The 17,568-nt window shown below is 37.6% G+C and overlaps 1 non-coding gene across 1 annotated transcript; it reads right to left on the reverse strand.

Moving 5' to 3' along the window:
* Positions 1-5,193: 5,193 nt before the first annotated feature.
* Positions 5,194-5,301, reverse strand: LOC141619852 (small nucleolar RNA R71). Its single transcript, XR_012531823.1, has one exon. It is a non-coding gene; the product is annotated as a small nucleolar RNA R71 (small nucleolar RNA).
* Between the last annotated feature and the right edge of the window lie 12,267 nt (positions 5,302-17,568).

A 17,568-nucleotide genomic window follows, 5' to 3' on the forward strand; every position in this document is an offset into this window, starting at 1 on the left:
ACCCAGATGACCAGAGAAAACAACCTTCAGGTCATAACTTGGTTTGTATTGTTATAATATAACACAATTTGATCTAAAAGTGCTCTACCTATCAAAGCCAGGTGAAGATAATGTTCAAAGAGCAAATAGGCAACAACCAGTCATAATAAGGCTTTCCTCAATAAGGTGCGTCTTCATGCATGGCTGGTTATAGTGTTAAGCACTTGATAAGGCTAAAGTCGTATCACCTTAATCAAAGTAAACCTAAATTACTACTATCAAATAGCTAGCGGTAAGAAGGGTCGAATCCACAGAGAGGCGAGGTAATTATTCTAGTTTGTTAATATTTAAGTTTGTCTTTAAGGTAACAATTTATGGGGGTTTTGATTGTTTGTATGCTAACAACTAATTGCAAGTAAATAAAGATGAATAACAATAATATTAAAGAGTATAGGGATTCGGGTTCACTAGGCAGTCATACGGGGTGTGATTTAATTCATTGATAGAGCTAATTATGTTGCTTAAGGTTATATGATCGATCGATTCAATATTCCTTTAGATCAAATTTAACATGCAATCACTATCATTAAATTATCTCTATTCAGTTATTGTGGCCTATATTGATTCTAACTCAGTCGGTGAAAGTCTCAATTCGCTATACTAGTCAATTAACCATGGCCAGTAATTAATTTACTAGATGAAGAACAATAACATGAACAACAACAAATAAGCAATATTAACTATCAATTCATTAGTTTAATCCCCTTGTAACAACCTAGATCCCCTTTTACCCTAGATAGAAGATTTAGCTACTCATACTAATTATAATAACAACAATAACAATATAAGAAGGCATAATTAAGAACATAATAAGATGAACAATAATGATAGAATAATTATTAAAGAAAGATTGATACCGTAATAAAGGAATGCTTAGATCCGGAAAATAAGAACAATAATTAAACTAAAACTAAGTATTTGAGAGAGTTTTCTAAGGTAGCTCTACTAAACTACGGAAATTAAAGCTTTATGAACCTAGGATACGAGTTTAGGTATTTATAATAATACATAACCGACTTGAGGAATTTGCGGAAAAATATGGAAACTGGAAGGTTCCTCGATCGAGCCTAAGTGCACTCGATCGAGTCACCACTTCCTCAATCGAGCCTGGTCTCACTCGATTGAGGCACAAAATTTCAGGAACCCCAACTCTCGACATTGCAAATTTTAATTGATTAGGTTGGTTCCTCGATCGAGCCACTGTACTCGATCGAGGAACCAAGTTCCTGCTTCGCGCACTGAACTTCAAACGGTCGCCATTTCTTCGTTACTTGTCAGAAACAAGCGATTTTCATGGAGATGGAAATCTAAGAAGATAAGCTTTCACATATAGTTGGAATCACTTGGATATCAGTTGTAGAACTCGAGATATGGCTCTTCAAAGTAGGCACTAGTAATAAGAAGCTCTTTTCTTCGTGTTTTCTTCTTAACTTCTCTTCCTTCATTCTTATGGATTCTCGTGCCATACTTCGTGTATTCCTTCATGCCCACTCCATGATGTCTATTTCATTCCTTTACTCCTCAAATGTATTATTCCTGCATTAAACATCAAAAAGCGGAAGTATCGACATTCTAACATAAAAGGCATGTAAATGACATAATTTAGCACGAAATCGTATTAAAAGCAATTAAGGGGAGGCATAAATATGTATATAATTATGACTCATCAGCACTCCTACTTCATGCAACCATTGTATGAAGTTCATCTAGTTTTTTACTACTTAATGATGTTTTGTTCAGGAAATCCATTGCAGGACCGTACTTGTGGGCAGTAAGAAGTCTCAGGCTGTTTTGCATGCTCTCGGCAGCAGAGTGTGTAAACTATGCATGGTCAAGAGCTTGTTCATTAAAGTTCTCAGATAAGGCTGCATTTGGCCAACAATGTGAAAAGATAGAATGAAGTATGTTGAGAAGTGTCATGTATGTCAGAGACATGCAACAGTCAACCGCCAGTGCAAAACCTCTCTACTTTATAATTGAAGGGGATGGACATTTTAGGGAAGTTATACAGAGCTTTAGGAAATATGTCTACATGGGCAATGACATATTACTTTTCCAAGTGGATCGAGGCAGAGGAGTACGCCCGTGTAACAGATAAACAAGTTACATCTATAGTAAACGTGACATTATTTGTATGTTTAGAATTCTATCAATGATAATATGCGATACCAGATCCATTTTTATATCTGAACAAGACAGAATTATTCTGCACCAGGTGAAACATCTTGAGGTGAAACATCTCGCTTAATAAATCCACGCCAAATAACCCCTAATTATAATACTCCACTGAACCGAAAAAGTTATTTGGGTGGGCTACCCCCTTGAAGAGGTCTATTAATAGGCTTAAAATTTGACTAGTGCTTAAAGGGATTCAAAGTGCTACTCATGTCAACAAAGTGCACTTTCTTTTCTGGTTATCCATGCAAAAGAACTCCACAGGTAAGTTTGCTTGGCTGGGAGTAGTCTTAGGATGGGTGACCTCATGGAAAGGTTTCCGGGATACTCATGAATGAGGACAAAATGCGTTGGAAAGGGCCCTTATTGATTTGCGGGCCATGTACACAGCCTTACGAGCTACCGTGAGTGACAGCTCCTGACCAAGGGTTTGGGTCGGGGTGTTACAATAGTCTAACGAATATGCAGAATCCAACAACAAGATCATCATGGATAACTTAAAAGAGAGTATTGGAAGCAGCCGAGGTCATGTGAACAGATGAGCTACCATTACAGGACAAATGATGTGACTCATATTTGAGCATATTTAGTGCCCGAATTAGCCTCGTTCCTATGCTTTTTAGTGCATAATTTGGTCATTTACTATCTTTAGTCTTTCGTTTTGCATATTCTTTGAGGTTTTGATCTCTTGGTAGGAAAGGAGTAAGAACCTTGCATTTTCATGGCAAAATGGAGCTAAATTGATCGAATCTAATGACCAAGCATCAAAGTGAAGACAATTCTAGAAGGCCTATGTAGTAGCTTGGTCAATGGTGAAAAAATCCTTGCATCTCCAACAATATCCTTGAGGATTGTTGAAGAAAGAAAAGAAGAAGAAGTGATTGCCCAGCAATCCGACCGTCGCAGTGCCCAGGACGAGCGTCGCCCTGCTACAGTCCGAGCGTCCCGTGCTCAAGACGCTCGTCTTGAGGCCTTGTGATCCGAGCGTCCCGTCCCCCAATCCGCTCGGATTCTTCTCCAGTGCAAGCCATCCCTCAGCCAAGCCGCTCGGGACGAGCGTATTTCTTGAAGACTACGAAAACGGATATGCGCATCTCCTTCGAGAGGAGCACTTCCTCAACTTTTCTTAAGGGTCTTAATCGTCCTTTAAGCCCTTAATAACCCTAATTTATGTACCTAATCCTTAGTATAAATATCCCATTGTACTAATTAGATTATCATGCTCTTTTTAGGTTATTCTAAACCAATTTTAATCTCATCTTAATCTTGTAATCAACTCTTAATTAAGCTTTAATACAAATCTCATTTCCTTAATTTCTCTATTGTTCATCATTTATTTTGGGTAATTAAAGATTATTTGGGTATTATTGGGAGATTGACAACCTTCCATCAATCATTAAGTACTTCTATTATTCTTTTCTTATTATTTTGGAATCATCTTTAGGTATAATTCTCTCTTAATCCTTCTTTTAATTATTATTAATCATTTCCATTCGTTCATCATGTTTTGCCTTGTTAATATGATGGACAACCTTGTTAGCATGTTAAACTTGATAATGAATGAGTAGTCTCTTAACTAGGGTTAATGGGTAATTAAGGGAAACCAACATGGGGGATGATTCATGCTTAATCTAATGTGTTCACATAATTTATTTGCTTTCTTGTTGTGATCTCAACTTATGCACATGTTATGTTAGATGAAATGTGAGCCTATGACTCCTTGCATTTTTTTTACCCATCACTTACCTATTCAATGAGACTTGTAAGACATAAACCAACTCGAGTCTCATTAGACCATGCATATAGTTGAGTAGGGAGGATTAAGTTGACTTGTAGGTGTTGTACAATCTAATCGATTCGGCTCCGGGACCCAAACCTTCCTAGGATTGTAAGATATAAACCAACTCGATCCTATCACAACAATAATTGCTTGCTTATAATTTGAGAATATGTTTGTATGATCAATTCCCATGTATCCCCTATGAACCCATGACACCCTAGTGCTTTTAATCATTTGTTTACATCTTAATCATCTTGCTTGCTTTCTTTGCTTTATTTTTATTGTTGATTAGTTTAGTTGATCTCGTATCTCAACCCGAAATTATAATATCCTTAGACACGACCATTTGCAATTGAAAATCCTACATCAATACCCGTCCCTTGGGATCCGACCTTTACTTACCTCTTTACTAATAGTAGAGTAGTTTATGAAGTTATAAATATTGTTTTGGTCTAGGTAACTTTTGACGACGAGTAACAAAACCGACGAACCAAAAATGGCGCCGTTGTCGGGGACGGTGTTAACTTGATTTGATATTCTTTGATTGTTTTTAGTTGTGTCTTTCTTTACCTTGGGGAAGTAAAAGTCCTCAAGGTTTGTTCTAATTGTTTTCAAATTGTTTGATATTTTGCATGTCTAGGAGATCACAAGATAACTTTTTACCCATTGATCTTGAAATTGAAAGAACTTTGACCAACAATAGAAGACTTGCTAGAAATACTTTGAGAGGTATTAGTGAGATTGTGGACATTCAACCAAATAACATTGAGTTCATCAACCCTTTTGCAAGAGAAGGAGAAGATAACCCACCACAAAATCAACCCACAATGTCTAAATTTTCATCACATTCTGTACCAACCGAGGAGAACCTACCAAATGGTACTCCCACACCACAACATTTGACCGGTAATTTCATTGCAAAATCCGCATTTATCCAATTAGTCGAATGAAATCAATTTGGGGGGATGCCTAGTGAAGACCCTCATTCTCATATGGAGACTTTTTATGACTATTGTGATGTGATTTCTCAAACCGGAGTTACTCAAGACCAAATTCGATGGGTCTTATTTCCTTTTTATTTGATTGGTACCGCGAAACAATGGTTAAAGAGCCTTGATAAGGCTACTCTTGGTATTGACTCTTGGAATAAATTGGCACTTGCTTTCTACAAGAAATTCTATCCTCCGGAAAAGACTAACATGCTAAGAGCTCAAATCACGGGATTCAAACAAAGGGACGAAGAATCTTTGTATGAAGCTTGGGAGCGATTCAAAGGAACTTGCCTCTCATGTCCTCATCACGGACATAGCGAGTGGTTCTTGGTACAACAATTTTGGAATGGTCTATATGAAGACTCCCGAAACATCCTCAATATGGGATCAAATGGTATGTTTACCAAAGCTGATGATAATCAAACATGGAACAAGATTGAGGAAATGGCGGTCCATAACTCACAATATAGTAGACCTCGGAAGGCTACTAGAGGAGGAAAGCATGAAGTGGACTCTATTACTCAATTGGGTACTCAACTTAGTGCTCATATTGATACCATTAATTTGAAGTTTGAGAAGGCTATGTCTAAGCTTGAAGAAGCCTCCAAATCTAAGCACATGTGAATGCCATGGTGGCATCTTCATCAATTCCAAGTGGAGTATGTGAGAGTTGTGGAACTTTGGGATATGACCAAAGTGAATGTAGGGGAACAAGTGAACAAGTGAATGCTTTCCAAGCATACAAGAGTGGTACCCCTTATTCCAACTATTACAATGAAAACACCAAATTCCATCCCAACCTCTCATACAAAAGCCAAAATGTTCAAAACCCTCAACCAACATACACCCCACCTCCAATTAGAAACCAAGCTCAAAGACCCTTTTACAACCAAAACCAAGGTTACCAAAATCAAACTCCGTACAATCAAACAAATGACCAAGGTTTTGATGTTCAAAAAGCGGTCCTCCAAATGCAAAAGAAACAACAAGAGTTTTTCACTCAAATGCAAAAGGATAGCCAAGAAAAAGACATCACCATTAACAATATACTAGCTCACACAAAGATATTGGAGACCCAAATGTCTCAATTAGCATCTTCAAGTTCACAAAGACAAAAGGGGCAATTACCACCTCAAGGTAATCCCCCAAGACAGGAATCGGTGAGTGCCATCCATTTGAGGAGTCGTACAAGGTATGAAGGGCCGAAGAGGCCCGTTGATGAACGTGTTGTGAATGCTAGTTACAAGGAAAGAGTTGTTGAAAACTCTAAAGAAGAAGAACCCACCATTCAACAAGTTTCAAAGGAGAATGAAGAGAAGGCTAAAGAGAAGGAGCATATTGTGATAAGACTTCCTTTTCCAAGTCGTCAAGCTAAGCCTAAGTTTGATGACCAACTTGGAAAATTCATGGAGATTGTCAAGAACTTGGAAGTCTCAATTCCATTTACGGAATTAATCAATCATGTTCCGGCATATGCAAAGTATATGAAAGATATTCTTACGAAGAAGAAATCCATCCGGAAGCTTGAGACTATTGCTTTCACTAAGGTGAGTAGTGCCATCCTACATGGAAGTTCACCTCCAAAACTAAAGGATCCGAAAAGTTTCTCCATTTCATGTACCATTGGCGACACCACGATCAACAAAGCTCTATGTGACCTTGGGGCAAGTGTGAGTGTCATGCCATATTCGGTGTGCAAGAGTCTAGGAATGGCAGAACTCAAGTGCACTAATATCACACTTCAAATGGCGGATCGATCTACGAAGACACCTTTAGGGGTATGGGAATATGTGTCAGTAAGAATTGGCAAGTTCTTCATCCCGGTGGACTTTGTTATTGTTGACATGGAAGAAGACTCCAACATTCCTATCATTTTAGGAAGACCTTTCTTACACACCGCGGGAGCGGTGATCGATGTGAAACATGGAGAGCTCACCCTTGAAGTGGGAGATGAAACAATCACTTTTAATCTTGACAAGACAATGAGAGCTCCCCGATTACATGAGCCATGTTTTATGGTTGATCACTATAGCCGGCAAGATGATAGGAAGAAGTTGGCATTTCAATGGATGAAGAAATTTAATGATGCTCCGTCCAAAGAACAAGGAAATCTCAACAAAAAGAGCTTGAAAATCTCACCCATAACAAGTGAAGAAGAAGGACTCATTGGCCATGACAAGAAGGAAGAAGAGTTGCTCTTGCCAACTCGTGATATTATTGGGGAACAAGTAGATGAAGTATGCGGTCTTTGGGATAATGAGTTTGAAGGGATATTCAATCCCTATATCGGTAATGCTATGACCCAAGACCACCATGAAGAACAACAAGTGCAAAGGTCTATTGAAGATCTTTATCATGACAATAAACAAGCTTTCGACTACTTCTTCAAGGTGTTGAGCAACATCAACAACACCTTGAACATTCCCCCTTGACATCTCATTATCGGATGAGAGTTTGGTGGAGTCCTCCCTAAACAACCACTTGTAAATATTCTAACTCCCTAACTTGCATTTTAATTATTGTATTGCATTTTTGTCAATTTTGGATTAACTTTTTTATGCCTTGATCAAGATTTTCATCATTTTTGAGAGAAGTGAGGGAGGGACTCAATTGTTTATTGATGTGTAGTGTTTTGCCTTAGTGTGGGGATAACAATTGCCTAGGCTATCCAAGCCTTTGTAGTGCCCCCACAATGAAGACCACAAGAAATGAAGAATGAATGACACGGGTTACGAAGCACCCACGGATGGACCTGAATCCGTGTGGCAAAGGGACAATCCGAGCGACTCGACGAGGATCCGCTCGTCCTGAAGAAAACCCGAGCGTCCAGGGGCAAAGACGGTCGTCTTGAGAAGCTGGGAAAAAACAACTTTTGGGTCTGACTGAGAATCCGAGCGTCCCACAAGAGAATCCGCTCATTTCAGCCAGGACGGTCGTCCCAGAGGAAATCCGCTCGTCTTTTCACTCGCAAATTTTGGGATTTCTCCCTGGAAAGGAATCCGAGCATCTCCAACTCAGGACGCTCGTCCCATTACACAAAGACGCTCGTCTTGCTGATAAGACGTTTGTCCCAGAGCGACTTTTTCCTGAAGCCATTTGCAACACAATCCGCTCGTCCCGACGCCACACCGCTCGTCTCCCCCTCTGATTTTCAAATCCAACGGGTTTTAAAACCCAACTTTTCCAATTCTTTTCATTCATTCAAACATAAACACTACCCCAAACCCTCAAAACCCTCATTCTCTCCATCAACCAACATCAAATTTCTCAACCAAAATCACCCAAATCAAATCCAAACTTCCTCAAAACACAATTAAACCACTCCTTTACCAACAACAAGTGATTAAAACACCAACATCTTCAAAGTTTGAGTCAATTTTTGGAATACAAGGCAACATTCAACTATCCTAAATCGATTTGGGTCTTATTGAAATTTGAAGAAATCAAGCTTATCTTTGGTGTTACTACATAAAGGAGCATGGCAAGAACAAAAGGTGGAAGTAAGGCACCCCAAAATAAGAACCTTTCTAAGAGACAACAAGCTCTTCAAGCTATTCAAGCATCAAAGGCGTTGGTAGTTCAAAATGCAAGGTTGGAAATTCAAGAGTCTAATCCTCCTATGGAAGCTACTACTTCTACTACTCCGGTTGTTGAACAACTAGATGATTATCCGGAGGTAATTTTCACTTCCGACTCTCATAGGAAGAAATTTGTTTCCTTTGCTAAGAAATCTATTTTATCCACCAAATTCATATGCCAAGAGACTTTGTCAAAATTGGGTATCTTAGAACAAACCAAGACCTTTTTCGAGTCCATGGGATTGAGTACATTGTTTAATATGCAAGAGTTGACTTACTCATCCCTCACCTTAGAGTTTTTGAGCTCTTTGAAAGTTACCAAGGTGGAGGCTCTAAGGAATATTGAATTCCGGCTCGAGAATGTTGATAGGAAATTGTCTTTTGAAGAGTTTGGTAAAGTCTTTGGCCTTAGCAATGACCCGACCTACACAAAGAAACCTACTAAATATGATCCCGCTCCCTTATGGAAGGCTATTACCGGTAGAGAGTTTACATCTTATCATGATTGTCGTGCTCTTTTTGTCCATCATCCGGGCATAAGAGTATGGCACAAGGTTGTTGGGCATACTTTGATTGCTAGGAAGGGAACGAACCATTTTACCGAACTTGACTTTATTTATCTCGAGTCGACCTTGAACATTGGAAGAGAGTTCACCAAAAAGTACAACATTCTTCAACTTTTGATTGAGAGGTGGCTCAATGTTGATTGTGGCAAAGAAGGCACGGCCTTTATTGTTAATGGAGGTTTAGTAACTTATTTGGCAAAACACTTCAACCGGAACTTCAACAAGGATAGCACCTACAAACCGGTTAAGGGAGGCCATATTATTGATCTAGCCACCATGGTTCAAAAATTCAAATGGGTCACGAATGATACTCTTGATAACAAATTTGGGTGGTTAACAAAAGATGCTAAATCCTTCACAATGCCAAGCAAGATTTGCTGATTGAATGTTCATAGGTCCAACTACCTTCTCCCACTCTCCGAGGAAGCCGAGTTTATTATACAACACCAAGGGAAAGACATTGCCGAGCCCTCCTCCTCCATTATCACCCCACCTTACCCATTCACCTACCATGAATATCAACCCGAAAATGTTAAGGCGGGGAATGACTACTTGACTCTCTTGATGAAAGAAATGCACAAGCAAGCTTATGAGGATAGATTCAATGCTTATAAAACACAATATTCGCCTATCTTACATCCTTCTAGGCAAGGACTTCTTGAACCATCTTGTCCTTTGCCTAGTTGGGCGGATAAGGAAACCTTCTTTCCTAGTGCTTCTAGAGGTGGTAACTTGGGTGAAGAGGAGATGGTTGTTGTTGAGAGTGGTGCACAAGATGAAGAAGAAGAAGAAGAAGAAGAAGAAGAAGAAGAAGAAGAAGAAGAAGAAGAAGAAGAAGAAGAAGAAGAAGAAGAAGAAGAAGAAGAAGAAGAAGAAGAAGAAGAAGAAGAAGAAGAAGAAGAAGAAGAAGAAGAAGAAGTGTTGGGAAATGTGTCCTCAACAATAGTGCGATCACATGATTTAAATATCATTATTAAATCTCATACTAAGAATACGTGAGGGATGATTCTTTATACAATGATCGACCGTCATTAATCGGTAATGATTGGCTAACTAGAGTTTGACATTACTGTCGTGTGACGGTGGTGGTCAGTTGATCCCTTTAGGTCACACCTATAGGATGAGGCCCAAATAGATATTTAATTAATTGTATGCGATACAGATTAATTAATTCCTTAATTATGGGAGTGCAATTTTGCGTCTTATTGTAATGTGATTAAATAAGATTAAATTTAGTAATTAAGTGTTAATTTACTAAATTAGTTGAGGTATTATATAAGTTTAGACGTAGAGGTAATTAGTTATTTAAAGTTACAATAAGTTGTAATTTTAACAAACTAGTAATTATGGGACCCATTATATGTTGATATAATGGTAGTATACTACTCAAAAAGTGGAGTGTATATTATATTATTAATTGTAATATTTAAGTGCTAAATGATTACATTAATAATTAATTATGTAAGATAGTTAAACATATGACTTATAAACATTTGTGGGACAAATGACAAAAGGCAAAAATGGACCAAAATAGGGCCAATATTTCGGCCAAAACAAGAGAGCAAAAGATGCTCTTTTGTCTTTGTTTGTTTTGATTAAAGCATGATAGTGACTTGTCATATGAAGCTTTTATCATGCTACATCTTACACACTTGCTCCCTACACTCTACATATACTAAACAAAGGAGTAAAAAACAAAAGCAAAAGATTCCTATCATGAGGAGTTGCCACCGGTTTTTGGTCTTTAAAAGAGAGCATTTGTTGCTCAAAATTTGGCGAATGCTTTTGTTTTTCTCTCCATATTTCCTTCACATGCAAAATCATAAAACCTCTCTAAAATACTAATACTCATCATCTATTACTAGAGGTAGTAATACAAGAACATTAGTATTATTAAGGTGATATTTCTACTATATATCTAGTTAATATTAGTAGGAATTTTTGGGATTAATCTTGGGTGCAATTTATTAGAGTGGCTTCCATACTTGGAGTCCTAGGAGGATCATCCATCATACTTAGCTTAAGAACAAGTGAAGGAAGGTGACCTTACTTGTGCCCATAATTTCGAACCTAATATCAATGTGAGGAACATTGTTTTTCTTATAAATCTTTCATTTTGTTATGCATGCACTAGATCTTAAGAACAAATAATTAACAAGTTAATTAGTTCACTATTAGAGGAGTCTAATAATAGGTATATGAACCTAACAAGTGGTATCAAAGCATAAGGATGTTGCATGCATAATCGGTTATTGTTTTTCCGAGTTAAAAGGTTAACATATAAAACTAAAAATTTGTGATTTATAATTATAAGCCACGAAATCACCATGCATGTTATATATTCTGGTCCTAAAATTTTTTTAGGTCATTTTTATGATTTATGGAAATTTATTGCTCATTTTAATGATTTTTGGTCGTTTTATTACATTTTTATGACTAAAATGGAAATTAAAATGCTAAAAATAGTTAAACTAAGTTTCTGACCTTGGAAATTTTTATATGACCTCACATACATATTTTACAAGTTGTATGTAAAAAGTCGAGTTAATTTGATTAATATTGCATGATTTATGATTTTTATGAGATAAAAATGGATTAAAAGAGGTAAAATGGTTAAAAATATTTAAATCATGAATTAAGCCATGATCTATTAATATGATGTCACATGCATAATTTACAGAGAGTATGTAAATTTCTAGATTTAAAGATCTCTTTTAGCATGATTTATGGATTTTTAGAGTAAAAATGGCATAAATAGTGACTATTTTAGCAATATTAGCTAAAACGTATTGCATGGCTTAAGAAACTTATTTTAAGTTTCATTAATATCCCACTAATCAGATCTAAGGTTGTAAAAATTATTGGATTAATTTTCGGATACTTTATGTATTTTATGAGATAAAACCGATAAAATGCAACTATATTTTCTCAAAATTAATTCGAAAATTTTAACCATGATTTTTGATATTATGAGTGTCATGGATTTATTCCAGAATGTTCAAAAATTTAAAATTCAAATTTTTAAATTTTTATAATTTAATTTGGATTTATTTCATATAAATAATGATTTTAAGGTCAAAAAAGAGCATAAAATTAAATCAAGTTGAATTATTGTCAAAAATTGAGTGATGACTAATTTTTGAGTCCTAAAAAGTGTTAGGATAATTAACTTGAGCTTAGATGTGATTTAAGTGTTAATTAGTGATCGGTCCGTTTCGTGTTCACAATTAAATAGATGTGGTCGTTGGGTCACGTCCGAATCAAAACACAATTTATAGCTTCACAAACAACTCTACAATTAGTTAAGAGGCAAGTAAAGGTCGGATCCCAAGGGACGGGAATTGAGATGAGATTTCTATTGAAACTAGTGGTGTCTTAGGGGTGTCACAATTTGGGTTGATGTAGAAGGTCACTAAACTAAAATAGCAATGGAAATAAACAAGCAAGATGAATTAAAGGGGTGTAGACAATTGATAAAAAGCACTAGGGTGTCATGGGGTCATAGGGGAATCATGGGAATTGATCATACAAACATGTTCTCAAATTATAAGCAAGAAATTATTGTTGTGATGGATTGAGTTGGGTTATATCTTACAATCCTAGGAAAGTTTGGGTCCCGGAGCCGAATCGATTAGATTGTACAACACCTACAAGTCGACTTAATCTTCCCTACTCAACAACATGCATGGTCTAATGAGACTCGAGTTGGTTTATGTCTTACAAGTCTCATTGAAAAGATAGATGATGGGTAAAAAATACAAGGATTCATAGGCTCGCATTTCATCAAACATAACATGTGCATGAGTTGAGATCAAAACAAGCAAGCAAATAAACCATGAAAGCATATTAATTTAAGCATGAATCATTCTCCATGTTGGTTTCTCCTAATTACCCATTAACCCTAGCTAGGTCACTACTCACTCATTATCATGTTGATCATGCTAGCAAGGTTGTCAATCATACCAACAAAAGGAAACATGGTGAATAAATGAAAGTAATTATTAACAATAATTAAAAAGGGATTAAGAGGATTATACCTACTAATGATTCCAATAATAAAGCAAAGATAAAAGAAGTACTTGATGCTTGATTGAGAGGTTGAGAGGTTGTCAATCTCCCAATAATAACCCAAATAATCTTCAATTACCCAAAATAAAGGATGAACAAAAGAGAGATTAAGAAAATAAAACTTGTATTAAAACTTGATTAATTGTTGATTACAAAACTAAAGAGAGATTTGATTGGTATTAACTACCCTAAGAATTGATAAGAAGAACATGCTCTTCTAATTAGACTAATGGGGTATTTATAGTGGAAATTAGGGGGATGCATTAGGGTTAACTAAGGGCTAAACTAGTAATTACACTTTTTAGATTGAGCAGGGAGGAGCTGGTATTTTTCGAAGGAAGGGCTTCTTTCTTTGTAGCTTGGAGAAGACGAAATTGTGCTGTACAGGAATCCGTACGTTTTGGAGTCGGGACGGGCGGATTCTGGCGGTGGAACACGGGCGTCTTCAGGTGAATCCGGGCGGATTCTGGTGGCTGCAAACCCGGGCGTCTTTGGAGGAATCCGCACAGATTGTGCTTGTAAAGGACGGACGGATTGTGGAGAAACCGCACGGATTGTGCCTCAGCAACATTTCTTCTTCTTTTCTTCATAAAATCCTTGGGGACTCAAGGATCCTTTCTCAACATTGCTCATCTACTATAATATGTACAAAGGCCTTCTAATCTTGTCTCTCCTTGATGCTTGGTCATTGGATTCGATCAATTTAGTCTCGTTTTGCCATGAAAATGCAAGATTTGTACTCCTTTCCTACCAAGGGATCAAAATCTCAAAGAATATGCAAAACAAAAGAACTAAAGACAATAAATGACCCAAATATGCACTAAAAAGCATGGGAACAAGGCTAATTCGGGGGCTAAATATGCGCTAATTATGGTCACATCAAATATCCCCAAACCGAACCTTTGCTCGTCCCGAGTAAAGAGGTGACAAAGACTCGGACCATTATTTAAACTAACCTAATAATATAGCCGATATGAGACAATTAGCGGGTCTCACTCCGCCCCTTCAACTCACAACAAGACAACCATGAGGTAGGATGCCTTCTTGCAAGGCAAGGTGGGTCTTGCCAAAATGGCGACACATCCAAACATTAAGCACACAAAATCACATAATGGATGCATCTACAAAAGGAATAGACACTTCCTCATCGAGTGGCGGAGGCACTAAAGAGGGACAAATTTAAGAGCATGTAATCCTTCACAAATACTAGTTCAACAAATCACTAAGGCTAAGAGGATGGCACTAAATCACCTCCAAATGGTGTTAAACTAGACTACTTTCGTCCTCAATTTCCAAATGCTTTTGTCAAGAGCGATCGGATGGTGGTGGAATGATGATCCCTATGATGTTAGTAGCATATGACATGACAAGTCTCGAATTCTCTACAAAAGTAAAGGTCATGGATCGTCCCAAGCTCGACAAAGTGGCTTGACAAAAAAGCTTTTTGGGAATGAAATGCTCAAATCTTTATACACAACGGGTGGATATGACTAGTATTCAAAATTGACCTCATTTAACTTTCACATTTCAAAAATTTAAGATGGGGTTTGTCCCTTCCGGGCTAGTGTCCTTTGCTTTCGCCAATCGCTTATTAGGCAACCGGTTAACCTCCAGACAATAGCTTTTCGGGGTGATAGTCACTCTGTCTCTGGGCGGTCGAATTCACAACCGTATGGGGGCCCAATTCAATGGATCCCGCTCCAAATCACATCGAAGTGGTACGCTTTCATCAAAACAATTTAATTTCTCAACATTCAACAATTCATAACATTTGAGGTTTCCTTGGCATTAAATTACTTCCACATGACAAAATTCTTGAAATGAGCACTTCAAACTTATTGATAGAAAGTATTTTTGGGTTGCCTTACCACAAGGTCAATCAAGGTCACCTAGACAAGTTAACCAAGTCCACATCGCATCACGGGGTTGGATAGGTGACTCACATGCAAACCCTTGACTAGGCTTTGGGTCATGGGTCAAAAGACACTAGTATGACACTACCTAGGATGTTTTACAACCATTCTAATAGGCAAAGTCTTAAGTTGAAAGAGTATTTGTAATGGCTTAGTTGCTCTTGTCAAAGTTCTCAATTAGGCACTTTTCAAAACTTTTATCTAAATACAACTACATGCTATGATGCAACTATTATAAACATCCTAATGCAAGTGATTCTATCAACTAATATGACATGTAAACTAAATGCAAGTCCTAAGTTCACATTGTTATACCGCATCAATCAAAATAAAGCCACATAGTCATTAACATAAAGAGGAAAAAGGAGATTGGAAAGATCATACCATGCGGTCTTCAATATCCTCATGTCTCGGATGTGGCGTAGTCGATCAATGTGAACAAGGATAGAACAAACACAATATATACAAGACGATATATACAAGACTACACTACAAAAGGAAATAAACATGTTTTTGGCTTTTTCAATTTTTCAAATTTTTATGTATTTTCGAAATTTTTCAATTTTTTTGGATTTTTGAATAAGAGTTAAGTTAGAATTCCCCATCCCCACACTAATATGGGCATTGTCCTCAATGCCAAAATGATGGGAAATTATGCAAAGATGATGCATGATTTCTACACTAAATGCAATCTACACTAGTCTACACTACATGATCCATGGTTTTTGTTTATGACGGAGAGGATAATTTAGATTAACTCCCGTTGTGTATGCATTAACTTCCCCAAACCGATCTAGACATTATTGCTAATGTCCTAAGGGAGGGTGTAGTTCATGCACACACTATGCAATGCATGAAACTTATTTGTCATTTTGGATTTTGAAAGTGGGAACAATAAAATGAGAACACCTCAATGGTACCGAGGTGTGAGTCCTCTATGGTGCTAGGACTACTCCAACAATGATCAAGAAAATAATTAAAAACAAAGAGAGAAATAGACAAACCTTGAGAGGGTAGGAGCCTCCAAAGCTTGCTAATCTTCCATCATATCATCACTACCATCACTTTCCTCATTAGAAGTGGTCTCATTGCCACTTCCCTCTTCATTTGCTTCTTCACTTTCTTCTTCACCTTGCTCATCATCTTGTTCATCATCTTCTTCTCCTTCTTCACTTGCTTCCTCGTCAATGTTATCATCAACCTCTTCATTACCGACAACCTCATTGTCACCCGGAACGACCCTAGATGCACTCGGAAATAGGACTTCTCTATCCGCCCAACTAGGCAAAGGACATGATGGATCAAGTAGTCCTTGCCTAGCTAAGTGTATGAGGGGTGGATATTGAGCCAAGTAAGCATTTTTCCGATCCTCAAAGGCTTGCTTGTGCATTGCTTGCATGAGAAGAGTCAAATAATCATTTCTTGCTTCAACGCCATCGGGATTGAACTCTTGGTACTCAAAAGGGTAGGGTGGTGTGACAATGGAAGAGGAGGGCATTTCAAGTTCACCCTTTTGTTGTCGGATAATATACTCGGCCTCTTTTGAAAGGGGAAGTAGGTAATTGGTCCGGTGGACGCTTAGACGACAAATCTTTGAAGGCAAAGTAAACGATCTAGCCTCACTAGTGAGCCATCCATACTTGGTGTCAAGAGGGTTATGGGCAACCCACTTGTACTTGTGTATCATAGTATGCATATCAACAAGATGACCACCCTCTTTCGCCTCATACTTGTTATCTTTCTTGAAGTTAGGATCAAAGTATTTAGCTAGGATAGTGACTAGGCCGCCATTCACAATAACGGTATTGCCTTTCTTCCCACAATCAATGTTGAGCCATCTATCTACCAAAAGCCTTAGAGAGTTGAAAGGCTTGGTGTGTACTCTTCCAATGTTCAAAGCCGACTCAAGAAGAACAAAATCAAGTTTGGTGAAATGGTTGGTATCTTTTCTTGCAATGATGGTGTTTCCTATGACCTTGTGCAATACTCTTATGCCCGGATAGTGGACTAAAAGAGCACGACTCGCATGAAAGTCCTCAAATTTCCTTCCGGAAATTGCCTCCCAAAGAGGGTCGGGGTCATACTTTCCAACATTCTTAAAATAACTCGGTTCATCACTAAGACCCAAAGCTTCACCCATTTCTCTAAAGGAAATACATCTACTAACATTTGCTAGACGAAACTCGAGGTTCTCCCTAGTCTCAACTTTGTTGACTTTCAAAGAACTCAAAAATTCCAAGGTAAGGGAGGGGTATGTCAATTCTTTCGATTCAAACAATTTCTCTAACCCCATGGCTTTAAAGAAGGCTCTAGTTTGCTCAAGGACACCCAACTTATCTAAGGTATCTTCACAAATAAACTTGGTGGATTGAAATGATTTTCTAGCAAACTTGGCAAAAGTGTCTCTATGGGTTTTGGAAATAAAAGTTACCTCCGGATAGTGCAAAAGTTGATCAA

Source organism: Silene latifolia, chromosome 1, assembly GCF_048544455.1.
Source record: "Silene latifolia isolate original U9 population chromosome 1, ASM4854445v1, whole genome shotgun sequence".
Lineage (NCBI taxonomy): Eukaryota > Viridiplantae > Streptophyta > Magnoliopsida > Caryophyllales > Caryophyllaceae > Silene > Silene latifolia.